The sequence below is a fragment of the Typopeltis vanoorti genome, chromosome 10 (assembly GCF_054136105.1).
Source record: "Typopeltis vanoorti isolate ZY-2024b chromosome 10, IOZ_Tvanoo_1.0, whole genome shotgun sequence".
NCBI lineage: Eukaryota > Metazoa > Arthropoda > Arachnida > Uropygi > Thelyphonidae > Typopeltis > Typopeltis vanoorti.
In genome coordinates, this window is record NC_143558.1 from 23,073,523 (window position 1) to 23,087,740 (window position 14,218).

The window sequence follows — 14,218 nt, forward strand, 5'->3', positions numbered from 1 at the left end:
GTGAGGACTAGATTTTTTGATTGGAGAGTTGTGAATGAGTGGAATGGGTTGCCAGAGTCAGTTGTGAGTGCTTTATCTGTTAATGGGTTCAAGGAGAGGTATGATGGATTGTGTGGATAGTTTGGGTCTCCCGTGATGAGTCTTTGGACTCCATGGAGGTGCCCATATAATAATAATGTCAAATAGTTGAACAATATCAGAAGTAAAATCTTGTTTCAAGTTGATCAAAATTTTACTCTTAAAATCTAAGATGTTCTTGATACATGGCTAACTTCTCTGTGAGAGTAGCAAGCAATACTGACAGATGCTTGAGGAGTTTATAACTGGGACAACCAACACAATCAACAAAAGGTAGATGAATTTCATCACCTGGTGTGAGATAATTTCCCTACTTATTGGAGGTCTGAAGTAGCTTGAAATAATTCCATGTTTGGTCTAGAGAACTATTTTAGTCAGGATTTCCAGATTGTAAAAAAAAAAGAAACAAAAGCACAAAATATATAAACTTTTTTTAATCCTTTCTTTTGGTGCTACACGGTGATCAGCATTCATTTTAGACAAATTATGGACTCTACAACTGTGTTAGAAATAATTATTTTAATTTGCCCGACATTTCGACTTTCATATTAAAGTAATCATCTGGAATATACACATATATACAGAGACAAGCTATATTACATTTCACACAGTATGCTAAAGAGACAGTTCGTCGACAGTTATTCTACTAGCCTGACCTCTGGTGAAAATAAAATTAAAATATGACACTTTTTGACCTCTTTGGAGATTGAACTACCCACTCAGTCTCCAAAAGTTACATAGAGCTAAAAACGAGCTCGCCTACTCCTACGGGAATAAAAAGGCATTAGCTGATTTTTTTGATATATATATACAGGGTGTTCGGGATAAATTTGACAGTTTCGTAAGGAAAAAGAAAATCTTCTTTGTATCTATTAAATTAATGAATTGACAAAAAAACATTACAGGCAGAGTTAATTACAATACTATCAACAAGATTTACTCAAAATAACCACCATTAGCATCGATCACAGCTTCAATTCTGCTTCGGAACCTCGAACAAGCTGATGCTACAGTCTCCCTGGGAAGGGCCGCAAAAACTGTTTTAATTTTATCCATTAACTGGGCTTTTGTATTACTGGAAGTGCGATTGGTGTCTTTTTCAACTGCGCCCCATACAAAATAATCCATGGGGTTAAGGTCTGGGGAGTTTGGAGGCCAAACATTTGGACTGGTGAAGTCGTAGAAATTTTCAGACAACCATTTTTGACTTTTCCCAGAGGTGTGGCAAGGGGCCGAATCCTGCTGCCATACATACGGCCTACCATTGGCTACCCTTGTTATCCAGGGCTTGACTACAGTTAGCAACTCCACGAACAAAGCCCGAATTCCAATGCCAGGGTTCTTCAACACCTGTTCCTGCAGATTTGCGAGGAATTCTGCTGTACGAACGCAATCAGATCGTCTGCTAGGGATCTTTCTTCTTGCTACATCCTCGTAGTCACCATTGCAAGTCTCTAGTTCATGCCTGATTGTTTTTACTGTATTCAGGGAGCATTGGGCAGCAGTCGTAATATCCTTATTTTGATGGCCGGCACGAATCATCATGATACAAGTTATTCTCTTCCATGATTCAGGTGGGATCCAGCTATCCATCCTTTCTGACATCTTGTATATGAATGAATAAGGGTCCAAACTTTTAAATGAAGAGAAGTGTGTGTTAATACATGTAACTTACGGAAAAATATAATTAATTATAAATATGTCAAATTTATCCCGAACACCCTGTATATATATATATATATATATATATATACACACACGAAGGCAGTCCCTGTAGTATTCAGTAAGATCTACAAAATATCCCTCTACAGTTGCAATCACCTCTTGATTCAAAGAAAAATGCTGACCAGTGAGGAAGAGTTTTAGTTTTGGGAAGAGATAGAAGTCAGAGGGAGCCAAATCTAGGGAATAGGGTGGATGTTCCAACAATTCATAGTGCAGACCCTTTAATTTTTACATTGTCAAAACACTTTCGTGGGCAGGTGCATTGTCCTGATGAAAGATGATTTTTTCTTTTGCAAACCGGGTTTCTTCTCACGAACGTGGGTTATGTATGATGAGTGGTGTGGAATTTGTGGACGTGTGGAGTGAGTTCGATGGGCGAAAGGATCTATATAAGATGGATGGCTTGCATTTGAATGGTTACGGTGTAAGGAGACTTGAGAAAGTGTTGCTAAATGTAATGGATGTGCAAATTCAGGGAAACTACATTTATTAAGGGGGGGGGGATAGATATACAGTCCTTAGGGAGGCAGTTGAATGTATGAATGAATATAATATGCCCGAGCGAATAAGGACAACAAATCAGAGTGGGATTGTTAATATAAGGCATCAAGGTAGGGTTGGGACTAATGGGGGTCTTAAATTCATGTACACAAATGCTAGGAGTATTAGGAACAAGAAGGAAGAGTTTTTGGCCATGGTTGGCACTTCCAGACCACAGGTTATTGGTATTAGTGAATCATGGCTGACTGTAGATGATATAGCTAGTGGGATTGAATGTGATGGGTATAGCGTGTTCAGGAATGACAGGGAGAATAAAATGGGGAGGGGGGAGGAGTATTGTTGATGATAGCTGATGAGCTACAGCCAAGGAAAATAGAAGTTGAATTGCAGGATAGAGAAAAGAGCACATTTGAGGCCATTTGGTGTGAGATTGTGGCTAGCAGAACTAAATATACAATTGGTTGCTGCTATAGACCAGGTGATGGAAAAGATGGTGGTGACAGTATGCACATGCAAATAGAAGAAATGAGTGGAAGGAGGGTAATTATTATGGGAGATTTCAACTATGGTTGCACTGATTGGAGTGAGAAGAGGACACACGGAAGGAAGGAATTGGATTTTATGCGGTTATTAAGGGATAACTATCTGCAACAGCATGTAATGGAAAATACTAGGGGTCAGAGAGTGCTTGACCTAGTAATTACATCTGAAGATTTGGCTGTAACAAATATGACCACATTGCCACCAATTGGTGAGAGTGATCATAAGGTCTTGACTTGGGAGGTGGCTAAAGGTGTGGAATTTTCAATTAAGACAGGGTACATGTGGAATTATCGGGCTGAAAAGTATGACAAGCTTAGGAGTTTGATTGGTTCAGTGCCATGGCATGTACAACTGCAAGGACTAGAAGTTGATAGTGCATGGGAGACAGTTAAGAAGTGTTTGCATGAAGCAATGGCTGACTGTATACCTAGAGTCCGAATAATAAATCAAGTAGGGGTTAAATGGATGAATAACACCATTAAGCTTGAGCTGCAAAGAAAGAAACAACTATGGAGGGAATTTAAGGAGAAAGGTGACCGGCAGGCACATGAATGGTATAAAGCGCAGGTCAGAAGGGTAACGAGTGTGGTAAGAAAAGCAAAAAAGGATTACGAAAGAACATTGGCCATGCAGGCTAAAGAGAATCCTAAACAGTTTTTTTAGATATGTAGCAAGTAAAAGGAAAAATGTACATGGCAGAATGATTTTAAAGAATGCCGATGGTAGGGAGGTAACTGAATCAGTTGATATAGTTGAGTTACTGAATGAGCACTTTGCAAGTATATATCATCCAGGTGGTGGCATTGCAGAAACGAATAAACCAGTAGATTATACGGGAATTGTGGTGAATGAAGTGGAGGTGAGTAGTCTATTCCATAACCTCAATGTCAATACATCCGTGGGATTGGATGGTATACCAGCTCGTGTCGTACGAGAAGCAGCTAAAGAATTGTCAGTACTCTTGACCATTTTCTTTAATTTGAGTCTCGGGTCTGGGTTAGTCCCAACGGGGTGGAAAGAGGAGAAAATAGTTCCACTGCATAAAGGTGGTTCCAAGACTGCTGTTGTAAATTACCGACCGATTAGCATATCAGGAATCATTGTCAAGGTCTTAGAGAAATTAGTCAAGAAAAGAACAGGATTGGATAGATGAAAATGGGATATTGTATGGGGGACAACATGGTTTTGTGAAGGGTAGATCATGCCTCAGTAACTTGCTCACGTTTTATAACACAGTGACGGCTGAACTCGATAGGGGTAATGGGTTTACAGTGATACTACTGGACCTTGCCAAGGCCTTAGACAGGATACCACATGGAACCCTAATCAGTAAACTGGAGCAGATGGGGATAGATATAGGGTTGGTGAGGTGGATAGGAGGGTGGTTGAAGGAGAGATACCAGAGAGTGGTTTATGCAGGAGTGGAGTCTAAAAGACGGCTTGTGACTAGTGGTGTGCAGCAGGGCTCTATTCTTGGACCATTACTTTTCAATTTGTTCATCAATAATATAGGAAAGGGTTTGAGAGGAAGTGTTCACTTGTTTGCTGATGATGCAAAGTTGGGTAGAGCAATTGTAAGTGCACAGGATGTCAAAATTTTACAGGATGATTTGGATAGTTTGGAGGACTGGGCTAGGAAAAATGGACGTCAATTTAATGTGGCAAAGTGTAAGGTTATGCACTCTGGGGTGAAAAGAATAGCAGCAGTATATCGCATTGGTGGAACCGTACTCCAGGAGACTGATGAGGCCAGGGATTTGGGAGTGTTGGTGGATAGGGAATTGAAGTTTAGGGGGCACATTGCAAAAGTGACTAAATCAGCTCATAAAGTCACTTGGCTTCTGAAAAATACTTTACCATGCAGAGACAAACAAGTTATTGTTCCTCTGTATCGAGCCTTGATAAGACCCAATCTGGACTACTGTGCCTAGTTATGGGCACCAGGGTTTCTTAGTGATGGGGAGGAAGTGGAGAGGATCCAGAGAGGAGTGACCAAGATGATAGGAGGTCTGTGGAATGAACCTTATGAGAATAGGTTGAAGATTTGTGGGTTGCAGAGACTGGACGATAGGCGAAGGAGGGGTGATATGATTGAGACATTCAAATTACTGAAGGGTTTCTATAAGATTGATCCAAAAGATATTTTTGAAAATATGACTGGTGGTGGGAGGACTAGGAGCCATGCATGGAAGCTGGGCAAGAGCGTGGTTGACAAGGGAGTTAGAGCTAGGTTTTTTACTTGGAGAGTGGTGAATGAGTGGAATAAGCTTCCAGAGTCTGTTGTGGGTGCTACGACCTTGAATGAGTTCAAGGCACGGTATGATAGATACTGTGTTAATGTCGAGTAGTTGTTCTTGACATGATGTTAGGGCCTCCCTCGATGAGTATGTCGACTCCTTGGAGTTCCCCGGAACAATAATAATAAAATGTTTTTGACTAGTCTGGTTAAAAGATCAGAATAATATTTCCCAGTTATTGCTTTACCCTTTTCAAGATAATTAATAAACAAAATGCCTTCAGCAATCCCAAAACACCGATGCCATGACCTATGCTGCTGATGGAACCGACTTTGTCTTCTTTGGCGCAGAACAACAGGCTTCTGTCCACTGTTTTGACTGCTGTTTGGATTCTGGTGTGTAATGGTGAATCCAAGTCTCATCCATAGTAATAAATCAATGTACAAAATCAGTTTTATTCTTGTTAAAACGCTCAAAGCACTGTTCAGAGATTTTCATGTGCGTGCGTTTTTGATCTGCTGTGAACAATCGCGGCACCCATTTTGTGCAAAGCTTTTTAATATGTAATTATTCATGCAAAATATATCCTACACGTTCTTTTGAAATGCCTATAGTCTCAGCAATTTCACACACTTTGACTCGCTAATTATCCAATACCATATAGTGCACTTGATCAATGATTTCTGGTGTTGTTACACTTTTCGGACGTCCTTTACGTGGATCATCTTCAAGGCTGGTGTGGCCAGGCCAGTTCTTAATTTCGAAAACAAAGGAGAAGAGTGCACATTAACTTTTATGAACTTAGAATGAATTTCTTTTGAAATTAAACCTTCTTTTACAAAGAAGTTTATAACCACACGATACTCAATTTTATCCATTTCAAGGGATACAAACAACACTTTTGCTTCAGACAGCTGTATACAACAAACTACTTGATACAATGACTTGCAATTTCACACGGATGCTTATGAGAGATGTATCAACTTAGAAAAAAAAATCATGCCGATAGTGTCGCCATCTATGGTCGAGGCCGAGAAATTTTCAGACCACCCTCGTACCTCAAAAATTACACCATCAGTAACTGATGCTAACTCTGTCGCAAAAATAAGATTGGTAAAACAAACTATCAAGAATGAAATCAACAAAATTAATGAAAATAGAGAAATAACCACAATCATCATCAGACTAAAAACAAAACATTTTAAAGGCATGAAAATTCATCTGGATGGTATTAGAAGCTATGAAATACGCAAGACCTGTCCAGGAGTTGAACTAACACCTGCCCATATCTATTCTTGTCCAGCAATTGCCGCTGCTCTACAGGAAATTGACAATAATCCCATAGAAAAGCTCTACTCCATCAAAGTTCAACAGATGGACTCGACAATAACACAACAACAATTGGAAGTTAGTTACTGTAAAGTTCTTAGGCCTCTCAATGTTTGTATAGCATATCATGTCTGGAAAATTTCTACTTTCCTTTCTTTCTCTGCCAAAAGACAATCTTCCTTCTTTGAACTTTCCAGGCATCTGTGAAATTCTTGCTCTTATAATATTTTGGGCAATCCAGAACATCATCTGCCTCTGTTCCACATGAAGAACAAAATATACATCAAGATTAACAGTCTGCTGAAAATGCCATCCCTCCTAATCCTTTGGAAGAACACTAAAATTTTACAAAACAGTAGATTTCTTATAAGATGGCTTTATAAGAAAATTGTGAAACATTAAATCATCCCAATTTTAATAGGTCAAATAGCATACATTTATCTTTCTGATGGGAAACAGTACTCCAATTTGCTAATCTTTTCTGGTTGTTGGGTTTTTGTTCTGACCCCCCCCCTTTCCCCAGGATCAATTAATCAGTTACCTTATTAAAGCGTTAGTGGCACTGAATTTGGCACTGTTGCATTTTTTTTTTCTTGTTTGTATGTTATTCTGTTACATTTTTTTTTTTATATCTCTGAAATATGAGCAAAATTTCTTCAATAAATGTTTATTTTGATGTAAGTTATCCATACTAATTTAGTTATATGTATAATTAGGCTTAGGGGTGACCACCTTATCACTGTATTACAGTTAAGAACTCCAATGATACTTGGAAGGTTGTGGGCGCTTAAGTGCCTGTTAAAGTCACTGATGGATGAATATGTATAATTATGCTGACCATTTGCAATCCAGCTATCGAAATAGTCAGGCCATCTTCCTGGTGACCTCAACATCCACAACAGCAGCTGCACAAGAAGCCATAAGTAATGATCTAACACAAAGTGTACAGCTACCTACACGAATTCTTGACAACCCGATTCAAATGAGTATTTGAATTGGGTTGTCAACCTGTCCAAATACTCAACCTCTTTTTGACCAGTTCTCCTTCCAGATACATCACAGAGGCCACCTCTCCTCTTGGCAACTCAGACCACAATCTTGTACAAGTCTCCTCTCTCTTTCTCTCTCACAGACCACTCCTTTGTAGCCAGAGGATGAGAGTGAGAGAATAATGCCAGGAGGTTGGCTTTATCTTTGGGTGAAGTGACAGTGATGCTATCAGGATGGATGGATGTGTGAGAGAGAGAGAGAGAAGAAGTTGCATCCAACGGCCTTAGCAAGGGACCAGAAGGCACAGCTTCCATTTGGAAAAAGAGAACTGGGATGACTTATGGAATTTCTACTCCTTTCCTGGTTTGACTATTGTTTCCAGTCATCTGACCATAACACTTGCTGCAAATGAGTTACAGAAATTATTTTCACTGGCATGAAGACCCTCATTCAATTCAACCAGTAATCCTCATCAGCTTTCCAAGCCCCAGTCCAACAAAAAGTGTATCCAATTAGTTGAAGAAAAAATATTTAGCTTATCACATGTGGCTCACTTCAAGAATTCAGCTTCATACTGTCTATATCAAAGCATGCAACATATGCAAATCAGTCATCAGCAGATCTAAATCTGATTTCATAAAAGCCAACAGCAAAAAACTTGCCTCCTGTCTGAATGAAACAGGAGGCAAGTTTTTTCTGGTCCCTCAGAAAAAAGCTGCTTCTTGTGTGCTTCTGGTCCCTCACTAAGGACATTGAATGCAACTTCTGCTCATTTGCTTTTCTACCCCTTTCTCTCTCTACAACACTTCACTTTTCACCTTTGCTACGAGTTGCCCGGTATTGTACTACTTACCCAGGTAAGATAGTACAACACTATATTCAGTCCTGAAGATATTTTCAGGCACAAACTTTGTTTGCTCTCGCTGGGATAAAGGATTAAACTAAATTTATCATAGTCTAACCTAGTGAAAAATAAACTTTCAACATCTTCCTCTAAATCCAGAGTAATTTAATAAAAAAAGGTGGCAAACCTTTTGGCAACTCCTATAGGTAAAGATGACCTTGCTACTGCTTCTGCCTGGTATCTCCAACTCTGGGGCTGGCTCCCACTGAAGAGACCTCAATAAAGGTTGAAACTAGTCTGGGTAGTGGCCAATCCCTTAATGCATAACAGTATACATATCCACCAGGAGATGTGTTTTGCATTATGGGAGATACTGGGATAGGAGTGTTGGTAGCTTGCTCTACCTTTGGTACGAGTTGCCTGGTGTCGTACTACTTACCCAGGTTAGATAGTACAACACTATATTCAGTCCTGAAGATATTTTCAGGCGCAAACTTTGTTTGCTCTCACTGGGATAAAGGATTAAACTAAATTTATCATCCTGCATAGACGAACAAGGGAAATCACCTCCAAGAACAGTATGCATCCTATAGTTTTTCGACAAAAAGAAATCAGAAAACTACTAAATAATTTGGATACTAAAAAGTCTTCTGGTCATGATAGCATCTCTCTAATTGTTCTCAAAGACTGCACTCCAGAGTAAACACCCATTCTGCATCATCACTACAATCTATTATACACATCTGGTACTTATCTCAATGCAAGAATGTAATCTCATATCCATCCTATTCCAAAATAGGATGACAGAAGTCTATCTTCAAACTACTGACCAAATGTCACTTCAATTCTCTCCAAAATAATGGAGAAAGTTATTAATAGCCAACTCATCCACTACTCAGAGGCCCACCAAATATCAAGATCCACAGCTGACCCCAGCTTACATCACCCACCACTGGACACATACCATGAAAAGGTTTAGAGAAATTTGTGCTCTTGCCCTCAACATTTCCAAAATTTTCAACTATGTGTGGCATCATGGCCTGCTTAAATTACCATTCTCTGGACTCTCTGCAAGTCATGGTAGATGGATCTTTCTCTTTGAGCTTTACGATCAATGCTGGAGTACCTCAAGGCTCTGTCCTATCACCTAATCTCTTCCTCTTGTTCATAAATGACCTACCCAGAATCACCACTAATTCTATCCACAACTTTGCAGATGATAGTGCTCTCCACTCAATGTACTCATTTGACAAACTACGTAGTACTCTGACATCTCAGGACTACAAGATAAGATCTAGATTCGGTGCCTTAAACAGTCATCTTCATACTATCCTTCAATGGAGCAAGGACAATCTTGTCATGTTCAATGCTACAAAACACAGTCTCGTCTTTTCTCTCACAAAGGAGATTACAGCTCACCTACCCTTATCCTAAGTAATATACAAATCATCAGACAAGATCAGATCTCTCTGCTTGGACTAATGTTTACCTCCCATCTCTCCAGGCATAAACATATCACATCAACAACCACATAGGTATCCAAACACCAGGCATTCTCTTTTGTTCAAGAGGCTATTTTATGCCCAACCAACTAACTATATACAGTATGGTCCAAAAAAAAAAAGTACCGAATGACATCTCATAGCACATATACCGAAAGGGTGTTGAAGTACAGTACTGGTTTTTTTTTGTTGCGCCATACCGTACAAATCCAAAATTTGCCCATGCTTGGAACTGTTTACATATTTGGGGTAATGCACCTAAAACTTCCCTTGAAATCCTTCACACTGTCAGGCAAACAACAAGAGTCACTGATGATCCCTCTCTTACAAATTCACTTCAACTTTTACCTTATAGATGTGGTATTTCAGCATTGTGTCTATTCTACAGATATTTCCATGGTCACTGCTCCAGTGAATTGGCAGCTATCATTCATCCACTTTCTGTTGCATCTGTTAACTGCCCAGCATCCATTTACTGTGCAACTGTAAACACATTGAACCTACTTCTTCTCTTCCTATTTTATTCTGTCCTCTGGAACAGTCTTCCTCATGAAGTATTTCAAAACTACAACTTGCAGCTCTAAAAAAATCCTCATCTGCATCCCACACATGGCACTGATGTGCTTATAGGTCTCTTCACCTCTCATGTATGGGATCAATATATATCTACCCTATAATATAAAATAATAAGCTTTTTTTTGTAACGTTTTTGTGTCACGTTATTTGAAACGTTTTGAAACTCGGGGGCTACTCTGAGTGCCAAGTCTTCAAAATTCGAGTCATCAGAATTCAAGGAGAACCGGCCTACCAGTCTGGAACTCGGGGGAGTTGGGTGCCGTAGGTGGAACCCCCCCCCTTTCAAGTCTTCAAAATTCGAGTCATCAGAATTCAAGGAGAACTGGCCTACCAGTCCGCAACTCTGGGGTTGGGTGCCGCAGGGCACCAGAGGGGGATAAAACTCCCTTTCGAGGAGGAATATTTTGAATTACTTCCAGTATGTCACAGTGACAAGTTGTTCATGCTTTTAAGAGGCCAGTATTTGAAACGTTTTGAAACTCAGGGGCTACTCTGAGTGTCGAGTCTTCAAAATTCGAGTCATCAGAATTCAAGGAGAACCAGCCTACCTGTCCGGAACTCGGGGGGGGGGGGGGGGGGGGGCATAGGTGGCACCCCCTTTTGCATCTTCAAAATCAAAATTCGAGTCATCAGAATTCAAGGAGAACTGGCCTACCAGTCCGCAACTCTGGGGTTGGTGCCAGGGGGAGATGAAACCCCCTTTCAAGTCTTCAAAATTCGAGTAATCAGAATTCAAGGAGAACTGGTCTACCAGTCCAGAACCCAGAGGGGGGGAACCGTAGGTGCCAGGGGGAAGCACCCCCCCCCTTTTTTTTTTTTTCGAGTTTTCAAAATTTGAGTCAGAATTCAAGGAGAACCGGCCTACCAGTCCGGAACTCGAGGGGGTTGGGCACTGTAGGCACCAGGAGAGCGGAAACCCCCTTTTGAGTCATCAGAATTTGAGGAGAACTGGTCTACCAGTCCAGAACTCAGGGGTTTGGGCACCGTAGGCGTCAGAGCCCCTAGTGTGTGTGTGTGTGTGTATATATATATATATATATATATATATATATATATGTGTATATATTTAAAAAAAAAAAATTCATATCATGAAACAGCTAAACTAATTTTCTCCAACAATCATAACCTCTAGCTGTCCAAGCAACATGAGTGTTTCTATCTCCTCGGCCATCTGCAAAATGTTTTATGACCTCGTGAAAATGAAACACAAAACCAGGTGTCATATGGTGAAGACAAAATAATGTCTTCAAAGTATGACTCACTTTCTGGTTTTGTATACTTAATTTTAAGTATGAGAGAGCAGCATTAATACTATATCATACTATGAAATATTTCACATATAGATCTATAATGTTGAAAAGTAAAGTAGGGTAGAGAGATGAAAGCACAGTGCACTACTCTCAATTTGTTGGTTATTCCAACTAAAATACCTGCATTTAAACAATACTTAAATAAGGCAGTAATATATGGAATGAGTGAGATTTTGGCAATTGATATTAACATCACCAACTAAACATGAAAACCAATTAAATCTGTTTCAGTGAATTATTAATTCTGAATAGTGAATTTTCAAAATGACGTGTTTTTTGACATCGGATGACAGGTATATGGCTAATTTATAAATAGAAATTAAAGCATTCATAATTAGAGCAGGAGGGACCCTTCTTTGTGGATCTGAAATAGTCCATGGAGCCTTGGGACTTGTAAATAATTTTTCATTTTGGGCGGGTTACAAATATCGTGAATTTTAAAAGTTAACTATATTTCCTTAGACTCACTTGATCCTATATCCAAGATTATTCACTATTAGCACTGATTCATACTTAACACACAACTACAGTTTCACATGTTCATTTTGCATATTTATTCTCTCATTTCATCTATCACCCATTGGTCTCTCACTGCTCTTCAACTTTACACCTCCTTCAGTTAGTTCTACCACTCTTACTCTCCCTCTCTTTCATAGGTCCTCTTAAATCCTCAGATTTATCATTCTCCTTTAACTCTTTCAATTATTCTGTCTACTGCTAAGAGCATATCTAGATGACACCAAACCTACTCGAGTGCAATCCATCACTAATATGGTTAAAGCTGTTTCATTCATCCTCCCACATTCACAAACTGCACTTCCCTTTTCTTAAACAATTCTGCCAACATACCATTTATTATTTCTGCTCATTCTCACAACTTATCATTGTCAAAACCAGACAGCCTGCTGATCACCTTTCTCAACATACTGTTTATTCGATAAGCTTCTAACAACTAATCCTCACATGCTCTTTCTGTCCAACTAAATCAGCTTTCTCTCCTGGAAAAAATGGACATTCGCACCTCTAACATCCCCACACTCTTCTCATGAGCTTTTTTTTTTCTAGGTATCGCTCTTTCTCTCCATACCCCCTTGATTCTTTGTACATTTCCATATGCCAATCATCTACTACATACTGCAACAAGATATGAGAAAATAACTTAGGTATTTTTCTGTATGTTTATTTATAATATGATCTGTATAGTGATGGGATATATTCACTTTGTTAGTAAGCATACATCAGTTCTAATTTCTTTAAAAAAAACACAAAAAAAATGCAACAAGTGCGTTTTCTAAATGTACTTTAAAATTGTCTTGAAATTTGGTAATTATACTTTTATTTTACTATAAAAGTATAATAATAAATTATACTTTTTTTTATTGGAAATGTTAAATAAGCTTCCGAAGAGCTCTTCTTCTTACTCAGACATAAGCAGTTCTTACATTATTGTAATTAAAATAATTCTTTACAATTCTCACATACTGTTGTGTACTATCTTTAAAAAAAAAAAAAGTTAGAGTGGTGTTCTTGAATTTTCACAATAGCCACTCATCACATTCTCAAACTGAGTGCACAGTGGTGAACACATTTTTGGAAGGAAAGGGCCAGTGGAAGTTAAAGAAAGCATTATGTCCAGCTAACTAATGACTGTGCCACTCATTTTTAAAATGACAAACATCATGAGATGTTTCCATATTGCAGGCATTTGTGAACACACAATGCGTACTAATAGATAATATCCTTCAATCGCTAGCTGCAATCAGTACAATCCTTACTAAATGACAGTGAATAGGGAGGAGGCTGAAACGAGGAGTCACTGAAACATTCCCCATCATATTTATAAATTAAAACTGTATAAATTTAAAATACTATCATTCTATAAAAGAATATTTAGTACTGTTACCTCCAAAATATTTATAAATGAAACCTTAGGGAAAGAACTTCGAATAAATTATTTCATTTATGAATATCAAATAAATAAAACATTAAGCTTGGTTATACATACAAGTATCAAATCCGGTTATATATTTGATTTCCCAATCTTTAATCTTCATTGGGCAATTCTTTCGAGCAGTAATACTAAAAGATAATATTAAAACTACTTAATAGTTCCACTTGCTCAATACATTAATAATAAAAAAAAAACTGAAATGAAGAATTCCTCCGTTTTGATCAAAACACTATCCCTCGACATGTTATCAGTGGATATCATTTTTACATAACCTCGAACTAAGAAAGCATATGTGTCTGTTCATTTATTAATTTATTAAAGAATAATATTATTTATTGGAAAGAACTATCACCCAATAAGGCAATTACGAATGCATTTATTTTTAATTAAATATCGTCTATATATACTGAAGACTTCCATACAAGGAAATACAGTCCGGTTTTTATTTGCCGATTTCGATTTTATTAGAGCGATTGAGGATTGGAAGTGAGAGTTATATGAGAACATTTTTTTTTTAATATAAGAATAAGAAATATAAAGAAAAGGTTGTGGAAGACATATAAAGAAAAAGGTGATGAGCGTTCCAATGAGCAATATAAGGTACAGGCAAAGAGAGTAACCTGTGTGGTAAG

General features: G+C 38.4%; 1 protein-coding gene across 2 annotated transcripts in view; it reads right to left on the bottom strand.

Moving 5' to 3' along the window:
* Positions 1-13,821, bottom strand: part of LOC150102225 (uncharacterized) — a 274,606-nt gene extending 260,785 nt beyond the window's left edge. For both annotated transcript variants that reach the window (XM_090399744.1, XM_090399743.1), the window contains exon 1: positions 13,641-13,821. The gene's annotated coding sequence lies outside the window, so the exon portion shown is untranslated. The remainder of the gene's footprint in view (positions 1-13,640) is intronic.
* Positions 13,822-14,218: the final 397 nt, after the last annotated feature.